General features: G+C 43.6%; 1 long non-coding RNA gene across 4 annotated transcripts in view; it reads left to right on the forward strand.

Annotated features, from left to right (window-relative positions):
* The window catches only part of LOC134484129 (uncharacterized), a 143,907-nt gene that overhangs the window by 13,999 nt on the left and 110,781 nt on the right, over positions 1 to 19,127 (forward strand). For 2 of the 4 annotated variants that reach the window (XR_015646493.1, XR_015646495.1), the window contains exon 3: positions 16,227 to 16,648. This is a non-coding gene — a long non-coding RNA (uncharacterized LOC134484129). Of the gene's footprint in view, positions 1 to 12,711; positions 12,841 to 16,226; positions 17,073 to 19,127 lie in introns of those variants that run through there. The other 2 variants (XR_015646492.1, XR_015646494.1) reach the window with 2 other exon arrangements.

The following is a 19,127-nucleotide window of genomic DNA, read 5'->3' on the forward strand; positions in this document are numbered from 1 at the left end:
TCTGTTTAATTTCTGTTTCCATGATCTGTCCATTGATGAGAGTGAGGTGTTGAAATCTGCCACTATTATTGTGTGAGGTGCAATGTGTGTTTTGAGCTTTAGTAAGGTTTCTTTTACGTATGTAGGTGCCCTTGTATTTGGATCATAGATATTTAGGATTGAGAGTTCATCTTGGTGGATTTTCCTTTGATGAATATGAAGTGTCCTTCCTTATCTTTTTTGATGACTTTTAGTTGAAAATTGATTTTATTTGATATTAGAATGGCTAGTCCAGCTTGCTTCTTCTGACCATCTGCTTGGAAAGTTGTTTTCCAGCCTTTCACTCTGAGGTAGTGTCTGTCTTTGTCTCTGAGGTGTGTTTCCTGTAGGCAGCAGAATGCAGGGTCCTCGCTGCGTATCCAGTTTGTTAATCTATTTCTTTTTATTGGGGAGTTGAGGCCATTGATGTTGAGAGATATTAAGGAATAGTGATTATTGCTTCCCGTTATATTCATATTTGGATGTGAGGTTATGTTTGTGTGCTTTCATTCTCTTTGTTTTGTTGCCAAGACGATTAGTTTCTTGCTTCTTCTAGGTTATAGCTTGCCTCCTTATGTTGGGCTTTACCATTTATTATCCTTTGTAGTGCTGGATTTGTAGAAAGATATTGTGTAAATTTGGTTTTGTCATGGAATATCTTGGTTTCTCCATCTATGTTAATTGAGAGTTTTGCAGGATACAGTAACCTGGGCTGGCATTTGTGTTCTCTTAGGGTCTGTATGACATCAGTCCAGGATCTTCTGGCCTTCATAGTTTCTGGCGAGAAGTCTGGTGTGATTCTGATAAGTCTGCCTTTATATGTTACTTGACCTTTTTCCCTTACTGCTTTTAATATTCTTTCTTTATTTTGTGCGTTTGGTGTTTTGACAATTATGTGACGGGAGGTGTTTCTTTTCTGGTCCAATCTATTTGGAATTCTGTAGGCTTCTTGTATGCCTATGGGTATCTCTTTTTTTAGGTTAGGGAAGTTTTCTTCTATGATTTTGTTGAAGATATTCACTGGTCCTTTGAGCTGGGAGTCTTCACTCTCTTCTATACCTATTATCCTTAGGTTTGATCTCCTCATTGAGTCCTGGATTTCCTGTATGTTTTGGACCAGTAGCTTTTTCTGCTTTACATTATCTTTGACAGTTGAGTCAATGAATTCTATGGAATCTTCTGCTCCTGAGATTCTCTCTTCCATCTCTTGTATTCTGTTGGTGAAGCTTGTATCTACAGCTCCTTGTCTCTTCTTTTGGTTTTCTATATCCAGGGTTGTTTCCCTGTGTTCTTTCTTGATTGCTTCTATTTCCATTTTTAATTCCTTCAACTGTTTGATTGTGTTTTCCTGGAATTCTTTCAGGGATTTTTGCGATTCCTCTCTGTAGGCTTCTACTTGTTTATTAATGTTTTCCTGTGTTTCCCTAAGTGTGTTCATGTCTTTCTTGAAGTCCTCCAGCATCATGATCAAATATGATTTTGAAACTAGATCTTGCTTTTCTGGTGTGTTTGGATATTCCATGTTTGTTTTGGTGGGAGAATTGGGCTCCGATGATGCCATGTAGTCTTGGTTGCTGTTGCTTGGGTTCCTGCGCTTGCCTCTCGCCATCAGATTATCTCTAGTGTTACTTTGTTCTGCTATTTCTGACAGTGGCTAGACTGTCCTATAAGCCTGTGTGTCAGGAGTGCTGTAGACCTGTTTTCCTCTCTTTCAGTCAGTTATGGGGACAGAGTGTTCTGCTTTCGGGCGTGTAGTTTTTCCTCTCTACAGGTCTTCAGCTGTTCCTGTGGGCCTGTGTCTTGAGTTCACCAGGCAGGTCACTTGCAGCAGAAAAGTTGGTCTTACCTGTGGTCCTGAGGCTCACGTTCCCTCGCGGGGTGCTGCCCTCGGGCGCCCTGTGGCGGCAGCAACCAGGAAGATCTGCGCCGCCCCCTCCGGGAGCCTCAGTGCATCAGGGTTCCAGATGGCCTTTGGTGTTTTCCTCTGGCATCCGAGATGTATGTGCAGAGAGCAGTCTCTTCTGGTTTCCCAGGCTTGTCTGCCTCTCTGAAGGTTTAGCTCTCCCTCCCACGGGATTTGGATGCAGAGAACTGTTTATCCGGTCTGTTTCCTTCAGGTTCTGGCGGTGTCTCAGGCAGGGGTCCTGCCGCTCCTGGGTCCTCCCACACGGGAGCCCAGAGGCCTTATACAGTTTCCTCTTGGGCCAGGGATGTGGGCAGGGGTGGGCAGTGTTGGTGGTCTCTTCCGCTCTGCAGCCTCAGGATTGCCCACCTGACTAGGCGGTGAGGTCTCTCTCTCTCACGGGGTCTGGGAGCAGAGAGCTGCTGCAGGCCCTTGCTCATATATCTTATACATACATATACATATTATTTCATTCCATCTTGTATTTGTGAGTCAATATCTATATTGCACTCTAATGACTATAAAATAAAGTCAATATAACATTGTCAACTTCTCAAGTGCTTCTCACCTCCCTTTCTCCATCACAGAGGAAACTCAGGGTGGGAACTCAAGGCAGGAACCTGGAGGCACAAACCAATGCAGAGGGCACTGAGGAACACTGCTTCCTGGCTTATTAGCTCATAGTTTGCTCAGTCTGCATTATTATAGAACACAAGATAACCTCCCAAGTGGTGGTAGCCTCCAGAATGAGGTAGGTCCTTCCACATCGATCACTAATTAAGAAAATGCCCTCCAAGCAAGGATGCTTGAGTTTCACTGGGAAGCGTGAATGGAGTAATTATGGAAGGCAGATGGTGGGAGGGAAGTGGAGGGGGTGGTTCTGGTTAGGGTGTAGGGAGGGGCTGGGGGATGGCCTGAAGCCCATGAATATGAACGGAAAAGTGGATCTGACTGGGAGTTAAGGTACAACTCCAGGAAGAGACAGAGACCTGGGATAAGGGATGCACCCTAGAATCAATAAGGGTGACCTTAGCTTTGACTCAAAGCACTGCGGATATGGAACCTGGAAAGGCTCCCTCCTGTGGCCAGGCATTAACTCTGGTGGAGCGATGGGAGCACCAACACAACCACAAAACTTTCAACACAGAACATCCTGTGTACAAGAAATACACTGACTGGGGATGGAGGACAGACTGAGGGCATGGCCAAGCAGTAAGTGGACCAACTTGCGATTCATCCTGTGGGCAAGCACCAGTTCCTGACACTATTAAGGATACTCCATTATGGTTGCAGAGAGGAGCAAGCACAAACCCCCAACACTATAATGGATGAGACAGGGCCCTATCATGACAGTCCTCAAGTGACTCCACCCAGAAGCTGACTCAGATACTCACAGTCAAGCAGTGGGTGGAGCCTGGGGACTCTTATAGAATAGTAGGAGGTAGGATTGCAGGTCCTAAGGGGATAGGAACTCCATAGGAAGCCCAACAGAGTTAACTAACCGGGACCCTTAGCTCTCTCAGAGACTCGACCACCAACCGATGAACATACATGGGCTAGAAGTAGGCCTCCATGCACACATGTAGCAGATGTGCAGCTTGCTGTCCATGTGGATCATGAACGACTGGAATAGGAGCTATCCCAAAAGCTGTTGCTTGTCTGTGGAATATGTTCTTCTAGCTGGGCTGCCTTCTCTGGCCTCAGTGGGAGAGGTTGTATCTAAACCCAGAGACTTGATATGCCAGACTAATCTAATGGTGTCAATTTCTTGGTTGTGATTCTCTTTTCTCGGGTGGCTGGGGCTGTGTTGAGTAGAGGAGACCTACTCCCCCCAGACATGAGTGGAAAATTGCAGCTTGGTCTCCATGTGGTCCCTAACCATTAGAGTGGGGACTCTCTGACTTGGATCTCCTCTTCCTACCTGGACTGACTGGGTGGGCCTCAGTGGGCAGGGATGCCTTTACTTCTGCTGTGACTTGATGTGGCAGGGTGAGGTGGTGACGAAGGGTCAGCTTCCCTTTGTCTCAGGCCAAGAAGAGGGGCAATGGGAGGAGAGATCTGTAAGGGTGGGAGTCAGCCGGCAGGTCCTTTCCTTATCTCTACAGCTTAGCCTTCTGAGGTCCTGTCTGTCAATTGTCATTGCCCTTGGTGCAGTGGTCCTTTTCATACTGTTATTTTTGCCTGTCGGGGCCCATGAGAATTCTTTTCATCTTCCTGTGTCCTTCCACTGGAGATAAATTGAATTTTGTCACAGGCTCTTTTTTGTATCTATTGAGATGATCATGTAAATTTTCTTTTCCGTTTAAGTACATTAATTATTCCACTTAATGGTTGATGTGGATGAACTCTCCTGGCATCTCCTGTCTGAAGACAGCTTGAATGTGATGTATGATTGTTTCCTCCACATAATAATTTATAAAACTCAGTATTTGTGAATTTCACACCACAGGTTCATCTTGCATTTGCTTCCCAGTCCTTCCCTCTTTTTCCTCCACCCTTGGAAGATACCCTCCAGTAAAACAAACAAATGAACAAACGAACAAAAACCAAAAATAACTAACTAAAAACAAAAACCTTCCAATTTCTGTTGTTTCTGCATCCATAGGGATGTGTACAGACTCTCAGATTCCTGCCCCAGATGGAGGTGAGGCCTCTGCCTCCTGCCACCCTGCTGGACGTCATCTACTGGGGAAGGTGACACCCCAGCATCCTATCACAGTTTTTAAGAGTTCACTCTGATGGTTTCCTATGGAGGCTCTTGCTATTTGGAGGGGATCGCTGTCATGGGAAAGATAGGGGTTGTCATAGAAATCTTCCATGTCCCTCTTTCTGAACTGTGTGTGTGTGCAGTCATTGATAGCTCTGTGAAATTAGCTTATTTGCTCATTATGGAGCAAGGGAGCGTGTGGGCTTCCACATGGTTTCTGGCATCAGCACAGACCAGGAACAGGACTCGCAGTTACAGAAAGACCATGAACCCAGGTAAGGCCCTTAGGTGCAGCTGAGATCATAGACATCAGTGTGGCTCCAGCTGCAGCATAATCCGTGGACATCCACTTGGCCTTCAACTGCAACTCAGGACACCCTGAGACATGGCCCTCTGTATCAACACAGACCAGAGATTACCATGACCTTGGGTGGCAGAGAAAACCACCCAGAACTGCTTCGGCTGTGTGACCTTCAGTGCCTGCGTGTCCCAAGATTATCAGCACAGCTTCCCACTGCAGTACATGTCCTGAACATCTTCATGGCCTTCAGTGGTATCATAGAACACGAGATCAACACACCAGACCCGAATAAGACCACAGACCCACACATGGCCCTTTATGACAACACAGGCCAGACATGACCATGGAGCTGGGAGACATCACAGACCACACACATGGCTGTGCACCACCCTCTCACCGTTGCCCACGGTCAGGAGCAAGGCTGTCTTCAGGATTCAGCACAGACAGCAGACTTCCATGTGGTCTTTGGCAGTAGTGCAGGCCATCCCCACCAGGACACATGGGGAAGCATCAAGGCCATGGACCTAGACATGGCTCATAGCCGTACCAGGACTAGATCCTCACTAAGGTCTGAGGTGGCTGAGCAGGCCACTAACATCAGTATGTTCCTAGGGGGCAGCACGGGCCCAAGACATGAGCCAGACAATGGCACAGGACAGGGATATTTATATGTCATCAGGTAACAACTTAGTTCTCAGACATCAACCCAGACCTCAGGCACATCAGGGCCATTGACCCAAAATGGACATCAGTACCATCCATCCATCCATCCATCCAGAAAATGCACCATTGCTCATCTCGGGCCTCCATCATTGCCAAGATCTAGGGTGATCTTTCTCTAGCCCAGGTAGCTTTGTTTGAGGGCTGAGCCTGCATCTGCTTAAGGTCCAGGATGCTGCACACCATCCTGTCAACTCCACTAGGCAATACATAATTCACCATCAACCTCAGCCCTCTCTGTTTCCAGTGACCGCAGTCACATCTGTAGTTCCACCTCTCTCCACAGCGCATGCCCTGCTCACACAGCTCGGCTCCTCCATTTCTCCCATCTCACTCCTCATTTTTGCTGTTTTTGCAGTAGTGCCCATCTGGGTAGGTCTACTATGCATGTGCACAGTAAGGGTATCCTGTGCCAAGCCTGCCAAGGGCGCCTAGCTGGCTTGCTGGGCCCACAGAGCATATGATCTCTTAAATATATGCTTTTGCTCTGTTTCCAAGTAGTCTATGGAAGAAATTTGCATCTCTACTGCTGAGGCGTATTGGCTTACCGTACACTTGTTGTTGTTGTTGTTGTTGTTGTCTTTAAAGGGTTTTGTAGTAGAGTAAAACTGGCTACCTGGAAGCCATTTCTAAGGTCTGCTTTAGTTTTTAGCTTTGAAATAGTTCATAAATTGGTTGTAGATCTTTGAATCTCTGTTAGAATTGTCCTCTGAATGCATCTGGGCCAGGGCATTATTCCTCAGGAGGATTTTGTAAATCGTTTCAATCTTCTTATTTGTTTAACATGTTCATCTCCTCTTAGTTTAACTTTCCTGGTTCCCATGAATCTAATAATTCATCCAATTCTTTTAGACTTTCTAACTTGAGGAGATATATACATATATATATATATATATATATATATATATATCACACACACACACACACACACACACACACATATATATATATATATATATACATATATATATATATATATATATATATATATATATCCTTACAATGTTCTGAATTTCTTGGAGTGGGTCTAAGGGCTTCCCTGTTCACATGTGAGTCTGTTCATTGGGATTATATTTTCCTTTCATTTGGTGAGTTGGACAAAAAGAATTGTTGATCTTAATTTATCTTAATTTGTTTGCAAAAAATCAAATTAAAATAATAGAACAATAAAAAATAGAAAACAAAAATAACAGCGCTTAGATTGGTTGGTTCTTGGCATTGCTTCGTCTCTACCTCCCTAGTTTAGTCCTCACCATCTACTTGATGTCTTTTTGTGTTGTTGTTCTTGTCCTTTCAAATCCTTGAGCTGCCCCACGCACAGTTATTCGTTCTCATTCTCACTTTTGCTAATGCAGGAGTTTAGACCTAACCATAGCACTCATGCGACCATGTTTAATCTATCCGAGATTGCTTGAGTTCTCTTTGCTTTTATTTAATTCAAAGAAGCTCTACCTTCTTCTCTTGATGTATGTTTGAGTGTTGTTTAATTTCTATGAGTTTACATGTGCATAAGTGCTTGGAATTCCTGTCCTGTTCATTTTAGGATCCATTCCAGGGTAGGCACATGGGATGCATGGAGTCCTTTCAATGTTCCTAACTGGGTTAAGGTTTGTTTCATATTCCAGGATGTGGTCTGTTTTAGGAAGATCTCCTAGGCTGTTATATGTTTGCAATCTTTGGCATTTCAGGGGAATGGACATAGATATCTCTTAGGCTCACTAGATGTGTAGTGTCCATTATTTCTGTTATTTTTATGTTTCTTGTGCAGAGGACCAGTCTACTGGAGAAAGTGTGGTAATGACATCATCAGTTGTTGGTGCATTCGAGTTAATCTGTGCCTTTTAAAGTCCAATCTAATTTTTATGAAGTTGGGTTGCACAGTTTGGAACATATATGCTATACGAATTGTCCTTCCTCATCTCTTGGCCTTGTTGTTTGTTTGTATCTTAGTTTAAAGTCTACTTTCTTAGGTACCAGGATAGTAATACCTGCTTAGTTCCTGGTCTCACCTGCCTCAAATAGTCTTTCCACTCCTTCACTATATGCTAGTGAAGGTAAGACGAAGTTCTATATATCCGAGAACTGAATTCTGTTTATCAGTTCATTCAGTTAAAGTGTGTCTTTGGATTAGGGTGCTGATGTCATTAATATTATTGACAGATATTATTATTGTTATTGTTAACTGTTTATTGTTAACAGATATTGTTAACTGTTGTCATCTGTTGGGTATCGCTTTGTGTATTACTTGTCTGTTTTGTGCTGTAATATCGATGGCTTCGTATGTCCGTGTTTTTACAGTGTCTTTGCTGTGCTTCCTCCTCTCTCCTGTCCACAGTTGTTCCCAGTGTCCACTGTGAGACCCACTGCTCACCTTGTGTTTTAGCCTGTGTGCATTGGAACAAGTCGTTCTTCCTTTCCTTTTTATTTCTTGATTTGGTTTTTTGGGGGGAGGGGAATTTTTGTTCTTTTTTTAATTGGGTAATTTTTATTTACATTTAAAATGCTATCCCTTTCCCCCCACCCAACCACCCACCCCCTCTCGCCACCACACCCTGACATTCGCCTACACTGGGAGGTCAAGCCTTGGCAGGAACAAGGTCTTCTCCTCCATTTGGTGCCCAACAAGGCCATCCTCTGCTACATATGCAGTTGGAGCCATGGTTCTGTCCATGTGTACTCTCTGAGTAGCGGTTTAATCCCTGGGAGCTCTGGTTTGGGTGGTTGTTCTTATGGGGCTGCAACTCCCTTCAGCTCCTTCAATCCTTTCTCTAACTCCTCCAATGGGGACCCTGTACTGAGTTCAATGGTTTGCTGTGAGCATTCTCCTCTGTATTTGTCATGCTCTGGCAGAGCCTCTCAGGAGACAGCTATATCAGGCTCCTGTCAGCATGCACTTCTTGGCATCAGCAATATTGTCTATGTTTGGTGACTGTATATGGGATGGATCCCCAGGTGGGGAAGTCTCTGGATGGTCTTTCCTTCAGTGTCTGCTCCACACTTTGTCTCCGTATCTCCTCCTACGAATATCTTTATGCCCCCTTTAAGAAGGACTGAAGCATTCCCACTTTGGTTGTCCTTCTTCTTGAGCTTCATGTGGTCTGTGGATTGGATCTTGGGTAATCCAAGCTTTTTGGTAATATCCACTTATCAGTGAGTGCATACCATGTGTGGGTTTTTTTGTTTGTTTGTTTGTTTTGTGTCTGGGTTACCTCACTCAGGGTGATATTTTCTAGTTCCATCCATTTGCCTATGAATTCATGAAGTCATTGTTTTTAATAGCTGAGTAGTACTTGTGTAGATAGATGTACCATATTTTCTGTATCCATTCCTCTGTTGAGGTACAACTGGGTTCTTTCCAGCTTCTGGCTATTAGAAATAAGGCTGCTATGAACAGAGCGGAGCACAGTTTCCTAGCTACTTTCGTCCAGACTGGCAGTAGTCATCTTTTAGATATTAAAGGATATCTCTCAGGTTCTTCTGGATTTTAAGGTTTCCATTAACAAGTTGGTTGTCATTCTGAGGGGTTTTCTTTCATGTGTCACTTGTGACATTTTTTCTCCCTCAGGTTTCAGTACTCTCTTGTTATTCTGTGACAGAGTCTTTTACAAGTAATGAGCAACAGGGTGTTTGTTTCTTGTTCTCTCCCTTTGCTATATAAAGTTTTTCAGTTATCTGGGTGGGTGTGTCTTTTCTCACTTTAAGTATCTCTTTCTATGATCCTGTTAATGATCTGATCAAAGCCTGAGATCCTTTTGCTTCTGTTATACCCTCCACTCAAGCCTCTGGGCTTTCCTGGTGCCCCAGATTTCCATTATGTCCCTTGACTGTCTTTATTTTCCTTTCCTGTGCTTTGCAAGTGTGCTTCACTTTCTCTGTTCTATATTCACGTCTGATATTGTGCCCTGCCCATGACCCATTCAACGAGTAATGATTTTCCCTGCGTTTCCTACTCAGTTATTGAGTTCAGTTTGATCTTCAGATGAGGAGAGGCGCTTTCAGGGTCACATCTTCATTTCTGCTTAAGTTCTCTTCACTATTTCTCTCCCTTCACTGTACTCAGGTTTCAAATCTTAGTTTTTCATTGCCATTTCATTTACCTGTATATTTTTTTAGACATCACTCACACACTTGTTGCCTACTTTCAATCCATTGAGCTTTCCTTATGTGATCTTTAAACTCCTTGCCGTCTTTGATAATGTTTATGATTATTTCCAACCTGTGTCCTTGGGTTGATCTGGGTCCTAATTGTCATCGGAGGACAATTCTGTAATATTACTGCATTCCGGGTTGGGTCTGCTGTTTTGGCTGTTCATATTGTGTGTGCTTCTGTGATATGATCTCAGCCTGTGGACTTCTTTCTTTTTCTGTGTGTCTGGTGTGAGAGTCTGGCCAGCTTCAGGCTGGACCAGTGCAGCAACTGTGTGAGCAGGACTAGTCGTGTGTGACATTTGGAGATGGTACAGGTGGGTTCTTTGTGGTAATCTCACTAAGGAAATTCAGAAGATACACTTAGTGTAGCTTGACAGTGTAGACCTAGTGTGGGCTGGCTTGGTTCCCATGGGACTCACCAGGTAAAGCCTGTGCAGGAGGTGTCTGTCTAGAGCTAGGCATAGGAGAATGTGGATGTCATGGGGAGGCTCTTAGACATTCATGTTCTGTATGTAAACAAGAGAGTATGTGAATTAACAGATATATCCATTTCCTTGATTCCTCCATGCATATCTAAGCAGCTCCAGGCAGGAGGAATGTTTGAAGGAATTAAGAAAGTTCTACTCCTTTCTCTTTCTTGATTCATAATACCTTTTAAACCAATGATCTGAAAAACCCACCATTCTCTTAAAACTGTTTTATAAAGTAATGTCCCTGGGATGGTGGAAAGGAGTGGGGCACATCAGACCACAGCCAGATACTGCAGCCTGGACAGAACGTTATCCAGCACTGATCAAGAAGATTTTAAATGTTATTCACTAGAACCGTTTTTTTAAAAGATTTAAAGGCAGCTGCTGAAAAGATTTCCTTTTTCTCTTGTGATAGTTCGTATATGCTTGGGCCAGGGAGTGGTACTATTAGGAGGTGTGGCCTTGTTGGAGTAGATGTGTCACTGTGGCTGTGAGATATATTACCCTAATCCTAGCTGCCTGAAAGGGAGTCTTAGAGTAGGAGCCTTCAGATGAAGACTTAGAATTCTCAGCTCTTCCTGAACCCTGCCTGCCTGGATGCTACCATACTCCTGCCTTGAATATGATGACTTGAACTTCTGAATCTGTAAGCCAACCCCAATTAAATGTTGTTCTTATAAGAGCTGCCTTGGTCATGATGTCTGTCCACAGCAGTAAACCCCTACTAAGAGTTCACCCATTCAGCCACAGATATTAGAAAATTTATGAAAGTTTTTAAATTTTCAAAGAAAAGTAGGTCCCAGCTGCTTAAAGGGTGCTTAAAAACAGAGAACACTTGAGACATCTTGTGCATAAACTGAAGGCCACCATCTCTTCTGATGATAAATCATGGTTAAACATACATACCCAGCAGAATTTTGGTTTCTTATCCTCTGTAAGGAGAAGCCAACCACTAGGACTGGCCCAACCCCAAGCTCCTATAATTGTTTAACTAACCCGTTCAACTACTTTCGTCCACATTAAACAAGACCCCGTAGCCCTGGAAACAGAAGGAAATATTGCCATCCTCCGTATTGCCTGAATGAACAGACAGACATACTGGTGCCCTGGGTGTCACCATGGGACAAACTTCTGCTGCCTGTGAGGACCTGGAACCTCCAAATCTTATGGGTCTGATTCATCCAGAGAAATAGGTACATACTGTCTTTGATCTAAAAGGTGCATTCTTTGTACTCCCATTGGCAGAAGTGAGTCAACCCATCTCGGCTTTCAAATGGACAAACACACTGGGAAATTACAGCAGTCAACATATCAGGAGTAGTTTGCCCCAGGGTTTCAAGATGCTACATGCAAACCCCCTTCCCTTCCTTTGAGGTTTCCGGGAAGATAGATTATTAAAGGGCCACTGAGGGACTCCTGCAGGAGCTACACACTGTGGGCTACAGAATATCAGCTAAGAAAGCCGGCCTAGAATATCAGAGGTTACGTATGTAGGCTACCTGCTGAGGGGAGGCAGAAGGACCCTGTCTGTCTCAGAGTAGGATTGCTACAATCCTTCAGATCCCAACTCCCAAGACTAAAGATGGGTTCAAATGTTCTTAGGTACAGATGGATATTTCTGCCTCTAGCAAGCCTATTATCGGTCAGCACAAAGGCTCGTACAGACTAGTACTGAGGATGCAATCGACCAGTACCAAGGCTACTGTAGATCAGGAGAAAGGCTACTACAGTTCAGCACAACGTGAGACACTAGCTCCTAATCTCCACTGAGACTCAACTAAACAAAAGAGGTTTGACCTAAACGTTGGGGACATGGAAATGCCCTATGATGTAAACAGTTGGACCTGCTAACCACAGGCTGGCCCATCTGTCTAAGAGCTGTTGTGGCTACTGCTAGTCTAATGAAAGAAAGCACACAAGTTAACTCCACCTCAGGATCTTTTAATCACAGCACTCCTTGACAGAGTGGAGGCTTCCACTAAGGAGGACCAGAATCCTGGCTAATGACTGTGTGACCCAGTATCATTCCTACTCCTGGCCCACCCTCTAGTCAGGTTTGAGACACCCCCCTCCATCAGTTGAGCCACCCTCCTGCCTGATGACACAGATGCTCATCTCTGACTGTTGGGAGATGAAAGATAAAACCAGGTATCTGAGAGATGGGGTTGTTACTTTAACTGAAACGATTTGGGCCTAAGCCAGGTACCTCTCCCCAGAGAGCAGAACTGATAGATCTGACCCAGGCTCTTAGATGTGGAAAAGGAAAAGTCTACCACAAAATACATAGACCATCCATCCTTATGGTTTACCTACTGGGCATGTCCATGGTGTGGTCTATCGGGAATGAAGACTTCTCACTGCTGGGATAAAACATGTTAAAAAAAGTCTTGGCCCTCCTCAAGGCTATTTGGCTTCATAGTAAACTACTCTCTTCCGCTGCCAGGCTGCTGACCTGGTTGCCTGACAAACAGCCTACAACCAATGGGACCTATTGATATTCCGATGACAAACCACAAATGCGATACTGCCTGAGACTCCATGATGAGGAAGAAATGGACAGCTCAACCCTCAGGTTGGTGGAGGACACCAGAGGGAAAGATCACTCTCTAAGAAGCAACTAACTGACAGGACTCTGACAACTAACATTCACCAGGCTTCTCATCCAGGTTCCACAAATCTTTCTGAGTTGACCAGACCAGGCAGGGTATGTTATACATATGTTATGTTATACACAGCCTAGTGTAGCATAACTTAGGTAGATGCCAGGTTATGTAAAAGTGGATCCAAAACAAAGAATCCTTACCCATGAAGCTGTCAGAATCAGAGGCCAATATACTGGTGAATTCTGGGAAAACTCACTTCACCCAGATCCAGCCTGGCAGGAGAGAATAATGTACTCGCTAGCTTTTAAAAGATACCTTTTTCTGGATGGAAAGAAACATTCCCCATCCAGGACTGGAAATGCTCAAATATCTTCTCGATAAGGTTAATTACCAGATATTTTGCATTTGTTCTGGAGCTATTGAGAAGGAGAGAGTTTTGGGGAGGAGGTCCTTCTTTTTTTTTTTTTTTTTTTGGTTCTTTTTTTCGGAGCTGGGGATCGAACCCAGGGCCTTGCGCTTCCTAGGTAAGCGCTCTACCACTGAGCTAAATCCCCAGCCCCGAGGAGGTCCTTCTTAATTGTCCACTTTTGTTGTTTGCTTTTGCATTTGTACACTGCTACAATGCTGTACACATTTATCAGAACTAAGAGTTTTCTAATGGCATCTTTCAGGACTTTCACATATAGGACTATGTCAACAACAAATAGGAAATAATTGACAGTTCCTTTTCTGTTTGTCTATTTTTAATTTCCTTCTCTTGTCTTAGTTGTTCTAGATAAGACTTTGAGTTCTGTATTGAATAACATTAGTGAGTATTGGCAATCCTCTGTTAGACCTGATGCTAGAGGAAGTATTTTCAGAATTTCTATTTCATTTGTCATATACAGCTTTTGTGATGTAGTCATGTTTCGTGTATTTGTAGTCTGTTTGAAATGTTTATCATGGAAGGAAGTGGACCTTTGTCAAAGGCTTCTTCTGCATCTATTAAGATAACCATATAATTTCGCTCCTTAAATCTATTTATTTGCTTTAATATATTTGGGTTTTTAAAGCCAATAGAAAATCTTTATTAGTTAGCCAGCAATTATAGTGCATGTTCAGGATCCCAAGAAAACGCCAATCCTTTCTCGTGGGTGAGCTTTTAAAGTTAGAAACTATGTTCTGTGTTGCCTTTCTTCAGCTAACAAGAAAAGTTAGCCTTAAGCAGAACTACAGAAGCCAAAACACAAGGGTACTACATTTATAAACTTTTCCAGAACTCCTGACATTGAGGGATTAGGCCTTTGCTTAATTTTGCAGGTGGTGCTGTCTACCTGCTAAGTTTTTTTTTCCATTTAATTTTTTTTTCAGTTTTTCTTGCTCCCTGACTCCCTCCCACAATCCCCTTTTCCTCTGAGCAGGAGGCAGACCCCTGGTTATCACCACCCACCCTGGCAATTCGAATCTCTGTGAGGCTAGGTACTTTTTCTCACACTAAGCCCAGATAAGACAGCCCAGTTAGAAGAACATATCCCACAGACAGGCAACAACTTTTGGGATAGCTCCTACTCCAGTTGTTCCAGACCCACAGGAAGACCAAAACATATTTGCTACTTTCGGGGAGGCCTAGGTCCAGCCTGTGTATGTTGTTCAATTGGTAGTTTAGTCTCTGAGAGCCCCAAGGGTCCAGGTTAGTCAACTCTGTTGGTTTTCCTGTGGAGTTCCTATCCCCTTTGGGGACCACAGTCCTTCCTCATATTCTTCCATAAGAATTATCATGCTCCATCTACTGTTTGGCTATCAGTGTCTGTATCTGTCTGAGTCAGCTACTGGATGGATCCTTTCAGAAGTCAGCCATGCTAGGCTCCTGTCTGCTAACATAATAAACTATAATTAATAGTGCCAGGGACTGGCACTTTCCCGTGGGATGGGTCTCAAGTGGTTGGCCATCCCTTCAGTCTCTGTTCCATCCCCTGTGCCTGCATTTCTTCTAGACAGGATAAATTTTGGCTTCAAAGATTTATGGGTGGGTTGGTGTCTCTATTGCTCCACTGGGGTTCCTGCCTGTCTACAGGAGGTGGCCTCCTCAGATTCTGTATTCCCAGTGTTGTGAATAAAGGTCACTCCGTTGACTCTTGGGTGTCTCCCTTGTCCCAGGTCTCTGCATCCTGGAGATGCCCTGCACCTCCTCACCCAGTCAGCTGCAGGTTTTCATTCATTTTCATGGGCATCTAGCCATCTCTCCTGTTCTTCTCCACATCTGATCCTGAACCTCCATTCTCCTAGCTATTCCCCCTCCCTCCCAGTTCTCTCCCTCCACCTGTCTCCTATGACTATTATATTCACCCTTCTAAATGAGATTCAAGCATCCTCTCTTGTGCCTTCCTTCTTGTTCAGCTTCTTTGTGTCAGTGGAGTATAACATGGTACTTCTATTTTATGGCTAACAGCCAATTCTAAGTGAATACACACCATGCCTGTCCTTTGAGGACTGAGTTACCTCACTCAGGATGATATTCTCAAGTTCCATCCATTTGCCTGCAAAATTCATGATGGCTTGTTTCTCATAGCTGAATAGTATTCCATTGTGTAAATGTACCACATTTTCTTTATCCATTTTTTAAAGAAAATGTAGGTTGTTTCCAGTTTCTGGTTACTACAAATAAAGCTGCTATGAACATGGTGGAGCACGTGTCTTTTTGGATGTTGGAGCATCTTTTGGGTATATGACCTGGAGTAAGTAGTAGAGCTGGATCTTGATATAGAACTATTCCCAGTTTTCTGAGGAACTGCCAAATTGATTTCCAAAGTAGTTGGACAAGTTTGCACTCCCACAGCTCCCCTTGCTCCACATCCTCACCAGCATATGGGAATCTCCTAAGTGTTTGATCGTAGCCATTCTGATGGATGTAAGATGGGATCTCAGAGCTGTTTTTATTGGCATTTCCCTGATGACAGAGGACTTTGGACACTAAGTGTTTCTCCACCATTTGATATTCCTCTAGTGAAAATTATCTGTTTAGCTCTGTACCCCATTTTTAATTGGGTTATTTGGATTTTATTTATATTTACCCCAAACTCATTATATAAAACACACACACACACACACACACACACACAGAGAGAGAGAGAGAGAGAGAGAGAGAGAGAGAGAGAGAGAGGGAGGGAGAGAGAGAGAGAGAGAGAGAGAGAGAGAGAGAGAGAGAGAGAGAGAGAGAGAGAATAGACATTGCTCCTGACAAGAACCAAACATTATAAAAAAAAAAAACCCTGGTGCCACGTACAAGCATTCCTTTTCAGTGACTGTAGTCCAAGGTAGGCCAAGTGAGTCCCCAAATCCATACACTTACTGCTATTGCCCTTGTTTCCTTTCACAGGTTGAAGCTAACTCCCTATTGCTGAAGGCTCTTAGGAGACAGGACTTGTATGATTTGAATTGAATGTAATCTGAAAGCCTTCTTCCTATGTTATAACTTCCATACTACCAGAAAGTACTATGAAAGTTCCCAACAGAAGGAAGCTGTTAATAATCCTACCCAACTATGACACCTATGAAGTACAACAATGACCAGCATGGCTACATATCTGCAAAGATACAACATGTGGCACTCACATGTTTGTAGGAACCAATAGCTTATTGGACCTAAGGCCCACTCAAGGGGAGGAAATCATGCCTGGTGCAAGAAACCTATCCAAATACACAGGACTAGTGAGATCATGGATCTTAGAAGAGAATCTACTCCTGTCACCATACTAGACCAATATAACTACATTCTACAACTTACCTTCATACCCACAGGTAAGTGTAATTATGACCTTCATTAAAGAAACCTCTTTTTACAGGAAACAGAGAACATTGGGAAAAACACAACTGGATACAATGTAGAGATCAACCTATTGTGGGTACTCCAGCCTCAAAGGATACATTTGTAGCACTGCTCTTGAATCTGTGGCTCAGGAAATATCAGTATTGCTGAAGAGGGAGTAGAAAATGTACAAAAGCCATAATATCAGAAGTCTGCTGTGAGGCTGTGTTACCTAAAAATGGCTTCATATAGACACGCTAATACAGAAAGAGGAAAGTCTCAGGTTGTCCCAAAGTTGGAGAATTAGTGTCTCACAGGGATGAGCACCCTATTTTGTTATTCAATATAAAGTGGTCAACCCCCAAACCATAGGCATACAAACAACAAAAAATAAATTTGAAGGTTGTATTTACATAATTATATGTGTATTTGTGTGTGTGTGTGTGTGTGTGTTCAAGACTAATAATCAGAAGAAAATGAGCTATCAATCTGAAAGTATGGAGGCACAGAAAAGACTGGAGGGAGGGGGTCATGGGAGGGGCTAGAGGGAAGAAAGAAAAAGGTGGAGATGATGTAATTATATTTCAATTACAATTTTATATTAATACAACTCACAGACCATATGAAGCTCAAGAAGACGGAAGAACAATGTGTAGACGCTTCAGACCTATTTAGAAGGGGGAACAAAATAATCACTGGAGGTAGAAAGGAGGGACCTGGGAAGGAGAAGGAGGGGAAGGGAAAAAGGGGGACCAGATCAGGTGTGGGAGGAGACAGGGAGAAGTACAGTGGGTCAGGAAATTGAACGGAGGTGTGTAGCAGTGGGGGGATGGGAAACTGGGGGGAGTCACTAGAAAGTCCCAAATGCCAGGAAAGCAAGAGGCTCCTAGGACCCAACAGGGATGGCATTAGCTGAAATGTCCAACAAAGGGGAAAGCAAGCCTGTAGAAACCATATCCAGAGAAATACAGGGACAAAGAGTGGAGCAGAGACTGAAGGAAGAGCAGACCAGACTGCCAACCTAGAGATTCATCCCATCTGCAAACACCAAACCCAGATACTATTGCTGATACCAAGAAGAGCTTGCTGACAGGAGCCTGGTATGGCTGTCCTCTGAGAGGTTCTGCCAGATCCTTACCAAAACAGATGCAAATGCTTGCAGCCAACTATCATACTGAGCACAGGACCCTAATAGAGGAGTTAGAGAAAGGACTGAAGGAGCTGAAGGGATTTGCAACCCCATAGGAAGAACAACAATACCAACCAACCAGACCCCCCAGAGTTCCCAGGTCCTAAACCACCAACCAAAGAGTACACATGGGGGGATCCATGGCTCCAGCTGCATATGTAGCAGAGGATGGCAATGTCCAGCATCAATAGGAGAAGAAGCCCTTGATCCTGTGAAGGCTTGATGACCCAGGGTAGGAAAACTGTATAAAGGAAAGAAATGAAAAATATTGCCCAAATGAAAAATGTGCAAACAAATTAGATAAATGTGTGAGGGGAAATAAAAGATTAAAACATAAAAAAATGTAAAATATGATAAAGTGAAAATACTACTAACAGTAAGTTGGTAAAGATCATCCACGGACTGTTCCAAGGTCCCAGGAAAAGATGTAGCAGAGGACTGCCTTGTCTGGCCTCAGTGAGAGAGAATGCACCTAATCCTGTAAAGACTTGATGCCCCAGGGAAGAGAATGGGGGAGGATGAGGTTTGGAGTGGCAGGGTGAGTGAGGGAACACCTTTTCAGAGTCAAAGGAAGGGAGAAGGAGGGAAGAACTCTTAGAGTGGGGATTGGGAAGAGGGCAACATTTGAAATGTAAATAAATAAAACAATTTTTTTAAAAAGTAAGGTGACAGAGTACTCAATACACTAGTCTTGAAAATACTATTAAATGTGTAGTTAAAAAAAAATAAGGGGAGAGCAAAGGACAAAAGGGCCTACTGCCAGTTCTGTGCATGGCATCAGTTGAACATGTGTACTCTTGTCTTTCCTGTGCTTTATGTTGACATTGAACCTGGACATGAAGAGTATCCAATTGCTACTGCAACTGTGTTCACTTTAGTAGCATCCCTTTCTTGCAAATCAAATCACTTTTGCCTGTGTTATCTGTGAGCCTGGCTCCTGCTTCCACCTTCCCAAAGGTCTCCAAATCCTAACTCCCTGGATGCTTGGTGTTCTAGCTGGGGCTGTTTCCTAAATGCATTGAGAGTTTGGGAAGCAACTATAACACCGATGTTTGCACGGGGTAACCGCCATTGTATTTGTCACAGTCCCAAAGATCTTACCACTCTGCTGGAGGGATTTAGTTGTGGGTATAAAACTCCAGGATTATTCTCAGTGGAGGGTTTCTTCCTATCCGTAGAGGGCAGGGCTGCCTTTTTCTGTGTACTTTATTACCTGAGCCAAACCTCTTAGGGCCTGCACTTTTCAGCTTGTCAACATCTTGTCTAATCGTTTTCCACAATTG

Source organism: Rattus norvegicus, chromosome X (assembly GCF_021556685.1).
Source record: "Rattus norvegicus strain SHRSP/BbbUtx chromosome X, alternate assembly SHRSP_T2T, whole genome shotgun sequence".
Taxonomy (NCBI): Eukaryota; Metazoa; Chordata; class Mammalia; order Rodentia; family Muridae; genus Rattus; species Rattus norvegicus.